The sequence below is a fragment of the Chiloscyllium punctatum genome, chromosome 35, assembly GCF_047496795.1.
Source record: "Chiloscyllium punctatum isolate Juve2018m chromosome 35, sChiPun1.3, whole genome shotgun sequence".
Classification (NCBI taxonomy): domain Eukaryota; kingdom Metazoa; phylum Chordata; class Chondrichthyes; order Orectolobiformes; family Hemiscylliidae; genus Chiloscyllium; species Chiloscyllium punctatum.
Window position 1 is genome coordinate 4874172 of NC_092773.1, and position 6000 is coordinate 4880171.

General features: G+C 40.1%; 1 protein-coding gene and 1 pseudogene across 1 annotated transcript in view; both read right to left on the reverse strand.

Moving 5' to 3' along the window:
* LOC140459583 (neuropeptide Y receptor type 1 pseudogene) overlaps positions 1 to 4362 on the reverse strand; it is a 57346-nt pseudogene extending 52984 nt beyond the window's left edge.
* The window catches only part of kansl3 (KAT8 regulatory NSL complex subunit 3), an 87285-nt gene continuing 85324 nt past the window's right edge, over positions 4040 to 6000 (reverse strand). Inside the window, exon 24 of the mRNA XM_072553824.1 lies at positions 4040 to 4388. The gene's annotated coding sequence lies outside the window, so the exon portion shown is untranslated. The remainder of the gene's footprint in view (positions 4389 to 6000) is intronic.

Sequence of the window (6000 nt, forward strand, 5' to 3'; positions counted from 1 at the left end):
AGATGATCTCTTTTAGTCGTACAGGATTCTTAAAGGGGCTGAACAGGGTAAATGTTGAGAGGATGTTTCCTCTCCTGGGAGAGGACCAGAAGGTACAATCTCAGAATAAAGGGGTGCCAATTTAAGATGAAGATGAGATGGAATTTCTTCTCTCACAGGGATGAGTGACTTTGCATCTCCTTGCCACAGAGAGCTGTGGGTCAGAGTTCTTGTATGTGTTTAAGGCTGAGATAAAGATTCTTGACAAATAGGGGAACAAAGGGTTGCAAGAAAGGGTAAAAAAAGTGAACGTTAGCAATGTTGGATCAGCCACGATCCCACTGAATGGCACAGCAGGCTCACTGAGCCAAATAGCTTACTTCTGTTTCTCTGTCTTAGGGTCAAAACCACTTCACTACATGCACCTTTTTCTCAATTGCCATTTGAATTCCTTACATTACCTTTAACACAAACACAAAAGTGCATCAGTTGGAAAGCAACTCCCCCACTTTTTAAAAGGTTTGTTTGTAAGTTCCACCTTTGAATCAATCTTAAAAGGATTTTACGATTCTTTAATTATAAGATTGACAATGTTTGGGAACATGCCTCAGCCTTTTCGAATAAAGGACCGGAAAAAAGGGAAAAATATTACATCACTCAGTAAATCCCTGTCTCAGGCTTAGGAGAGAAAATGCAATCCCATAATTTAACTTCAGTCCCTTCCACCACAATGTCCTCTTTGTGCCAAAAGACAAAGGAAGATTATTTGCTGATCATGTGAGGACTGGAAGCACAGGTTTTAGGTTTTACTTAAGAGATATAGTTGCACATCGGAACAACTTTCATCACGAGGCTAAGACTGAAACATAGTGCCCCCGAGGGTCGTGAAAGTGGACCCGATCAAACATTTCAAAAGGAAATCTGACTGGCACATGTGATGAATAAATGACAGAGCCATGGAAAAAGAACAAGGTAATGGGTTACATGATTCTACAAAGAGTTACTTCAGACTCAAAGGTTCAAACAGACTCCATCACTGTCTCATTATGACTGCATGACTCTACCTGAAAATCAACAAGGAAGTTCTTGCATTGTTCAGGCCTAGAATATTTCCTGATTAACTCTGTTGAAATCAGCAATCCAGATCTGACCTCATCAATGTTGCCCGTGTAACTGTGACAACCTCTACAAGTGTCGTGGCAAATCACTAATTAATCTCCTCATGGAGCTCATCGAGTACAAGTTCCCTCAATAACAGGTTGCCAAGCTTGAACTCATCACCTAAGCCCTTTGTAAAGAATCAGACTCATGGGCTTTGCCAGGAGATATTCATTTGCTTATACAGATGATTTACTTGTGATGGTTAGTGTTTGTAAACCAAAAAAGGGGGGCATTCTTGTGTCACAGTGGTATTGTCCCTATCCATGATCAGGAGGCCTGGGGTAAAGTGCCACCTGTTCCAGAGGTATGTAATAATATGATTTGAAAAATAGGGTCAAGCAGATCCAGGGGCCCTCCTGTAGTGAAATGTTTGTGTACTTACCCCTTCCTCCAGTACCAGGAAGTTTGAGTTCAAGTCCAACCTACTCCAAAAGTATGTAATAACATCTCTGAACAACATTTTAAACTGATTGTTCTAAAACTGAACGTCTATCCCAGGCTGGAACAAGTCGATGCACGCCACAAGTAGTGGTTCTATTTTGGTGTTCAACAATAAATGATGTTTCTTTCCAGTCAGGACAACAGTAAACTCACCTGGTGGTGACAAATGCTGTACCATTATAATCCTTCTTCAACATAATTTCACAGCCTTCAGTTCATCATTTATGTTGAGAGTAGCCCCACAATTTCTACCAGCAAGAATAACAAAAACAGCAGCTGCATGAAAACACCAATGCTTGCAGATTCCCACACCAACTCTTCACCTCCCCCACCTAACAAACTCAGCCATATCATCCTAAACTAAAACATATCACCAATCTTCAGAGTCACTAGGTCAACGTCCTGGCTGCAGTGACAAGATCTGGATTGCAGCAGTTCAAAAAGGAGCTCACCAAAAACACCCACTGAAGGGGTCGTCAGTTAGTACTGACCTTGATAGTAATGGGTGCCATGAATATAACAGTGACTAAAATACTTCTCAGTTTTGCTACCCAACCCAGACCACAACCTTGGTGGCTTTCATTCCCACTTTCCCTGGTCTATGAGGTTTACTCTGGATATCAATAATCCAGTGCAGTTCTAATAATGGAATATATCCAACGTTCTTTCTTAAAGCACAGTACACTACAAAAAAACTACAAATTTATTACCCATACAATGTTTGCAATCACAAGTGAACCTTTTCATTCTTGTTCCAAAATCACACCAGAAAATCTAGTCCCACCAACCAGCACCTGGCCTATATCCCTCCAAACCCTTCCTTATTCATATACCCATCCAAATGCCTCTTAAATGTTGCAACTGTACCAGCCTCCACCACTTCCTCTGGCAGCTCGTTCCATACACATACTACCCTCTGTGTGAAAAAGTTGCCCCATAGGTCTCTTTTATATCTTTCCCCTCTCACCCTAAACCTATGCCCTCTAGTTCTGGACTCCCCGACCCCAGGGAAAAGACCTTGTCTATTTATCTTATCCATGCCCCTCATGATTTATAAACCTCTATAGGGTCACCCCTCAGCCTCCGACGTTCCAGGGAAAACAGCCATAGCCTGTTCAGCTTCTCCCTATAGCTCAAACTCTCTAACCCTGGCAACATCCTTGTATATCTTTTCTGAACCCTTTCAAGTTTCACAACATCTTTCCGATAGGAAGGAGACCAGAATTGCAAGCAATATTCCAAAAGTGCCTGTTTCCATGCTGTACATCTCTATTACTCTATGTGATCAGCCTGTCCTGTTTCCATTCTCACCACTAAATCAGACTAGTTTTGCAGTGAGGCAAGGGTTTTTTCAAAGAAAAGAATTTCCAATGGAGAAACTACACGTTTAAACTCTTGGTGTTGATTAACTCAATTGGATGGATATCTTGTTTGTGATGCACAGTGACGGCAACAGTATGGGTTCACTTCTGAAACCAGCTAATGTTACCATGGAAGAACTCTCCTTTTCAATCTCTCTCTTCCCCTGAGACATGGTGACCCTCAGGTTAAGCCCCACTCGTTGTCTCTCTGTAATGAGAGACCAGTTCTATGGTCTGGTCAGACGAAAGCAACTTCATCTTTACCTTTATTTACGTTCTTGATACTATCTGGTCTCGAGCAAGCGATCAGTTTGACCACTGGCAAATATAACATCACGTTTTTCAGGTTAACTCAGTCAGATTTCTGTCTCCTTGAAAAGAAGCTAATTGCTTCTTTTAATGAACTTTGACGTAAAATTGAGCTGATGCTCACTGTTCGCTTTTTGTGACCGAACAGCTTGATGATACTTACACAGTCCATTTCCATGTCAATCCCAAATTCAGCTGATAAATAATCCACATTGTCTGTCTTCAACAAAGCTTCAGCTTTCCAGAGTTACTGTGAAGGTTCCGTCCATTATTGCTGAGTAACAATATTTGATGGAATCGCATATGCATTCCTTCATCAAAACACAAATGGCTCCGAACCAGTGACCTTTCTAATTAGTAAGTCATCACCCAACCTCATATGGTTTTTCCTTCTCACTTAATTGAACTACACTTAACTACATTTTGGCTATCTCAACAAATTTTAGGTTAATATTCACAATGTCTTTACATCCTATTTGCTGTGTTGACCAGAATACACATTCAGATTACCAACAAACTCCAAGACTATAAGATAAGAGAGTAGAATTAGGCCATTTGGTCAATCGAGTCTGCTCCGCCATTCGATTATGGCTAATGCTTCTCAATTTCATTCTCCTGCCTTCTCCCTGTAACCTTTGATCCTCTCATGAACCAAGAGCCTGTTAAAGTTCAGATTTGAGATGGCCAAGGGAATCCCTTCTGGACTTAGGGCTGTAAAGCCTCTCTCTTGGTTCATCCAGGAGATTGTACTCTTTTGGAAGTCTGGAATAAAAACCTCTTACATGCAGTTTAGTTTAATTTAGTCATCCCCTTTATTCCCGAATAGCATCACTGTTACAACATAATACCTAGAAGCCAAAATAACTAGGTTCTAATAACTAGGATACCAGTTCTTCAAGTGCCCCAGCAGGCTACTCCGATGTACTGATACAAAGTGGCTTTCTTTATACAAAAGTTTACAAAAACATTGCATGTTCTTAATTAGACAGATAACAGTCAAAGACAATAATTTGTAAGGAAGAAAATTTAATTGACAGGCCTGTGTGCGCTTGACTGATTACTCCTCCAGGCCTTAAGCTATCCATCAGGTGGGAAAAGAAATCCAGCCAAGTTAGGCGTCTGCGACGAGATAAATTCCTATAAAAAAGTACCAGTCTAAATTAAGTGAGAGATGTCATAAGGTAACCTTGCACAGCTCACATGTCTGACATCGTTGTTTTACAAAATGGCTTCTTAACAAGGAGGACAAACTTTTGACCATAAAATGGCTTCCTGACAGATTGTGTCAGAATCTCTTCAATGTTAGGTTTAGAATAATTTTAAGCTGGGATTCCTGCTTTTTATCTTAAGCACAGAATCATTCTGTACCTGAGGCTGAAATGTTACTGCAAGGTTGTATTTAAATGAATAATTAGTCTTGAATTAAACATGCCTTATTTTCAAGTTTGTGATTCAAATTCAAATAAGACATAAGATCTGTTTAATTAGAATTGACAGTGGGGCAGTCTGTAAGGTCTGTAAAAACAGCAAATTAAAGCTTGGTTTGCATTTCATAACCAGTAATGGCTACTCAAAATCATCAAAAAGTCTCAAATGCAATTAAATTAAATCCAAAGCAGATCAGCACTAAAGTTAATTTTCTACTGGATTCAACAGCCTCAGCACTAAAATGGTCTCTCTCTCTTTAGTTTCATTTTGAACTCTCAAGTCAGGGTTTTGTAACAGCAAAGACTTTTTTTTTCTTTGTGTCTGCCCTGCTTGCAAGGGGTAATAAGAATCCATTATAATTGGCAGCATCTAACCATTAATTACAAAGTTTTTGATAGTACCGAGTTTCGTTTCAGGGTCAGAATCAGACACTGTCATAATTTCACAAGGGAACGGCTGTGAATGGAATGTGACACAGATTCACCAATGCAAAGGCAAATGTTCTTAATTGCCTTACAAGATCCTGTTATCACTTGGTGAGCCCAGGTGATAACAGGATGCTTTTGCATTCCTTGAGCTTCCCCCTTTTTTCTGAGCCTTCCTGCCTATCTATTTTCTTGTGCAGTAAATGTGTTCTATAATTCAGCATTATGTTTTAGTCTAAATGTTAAAAGACAAATTTTAAGGCTATAGACTTTCTCAAACCTACCTACCTATCTTCAAGACACTTGATGACTTGACCTCCACAACCTTCTGCGGAACTGAGTTCCATCAATTTACCATCCTCTGGCTGAAGAAACTTCCCCTCATCTCAGTTGTAAAGAGTCTTCCCTTCACTCTTAGGATGTGTCCTCAGGTCAGAGTCTCTCCTACTGGTGGAAACATCTTCCCCATGTCCACTCTGTATTCTGTTGAGATTGCCTCATCTAAGCTGCATCAAATACAGAGCCAGAGTCCTCAACTGCGCTGCATATGACAAGCTCTTCTTATTCTGGGTACATTCTTGTAAACATCCTCTGGACACCCCCTTTTGAGACCAACATACCCTCCATTTGATACAGGACTAGAGCTTTATACAGTATCAGCAGTATATCTCTGCTCTTGTATTCCTGTCCTCTTGAAATTAATGCTAACATCATATTTACCTTTCTAAATGCCAACTGAACCTGCATGTTAACCTTATGAGAATCTGAACTAGGACTCAAGTTGCTTCAGATTTCTTCACACTTGTTCTTCATTGTAAAGCATCCATGTGCATTGTACCTCAATAATATTCACATCAACCATTGATGGTCAATGCTTCTATCAAATCAAACATCTG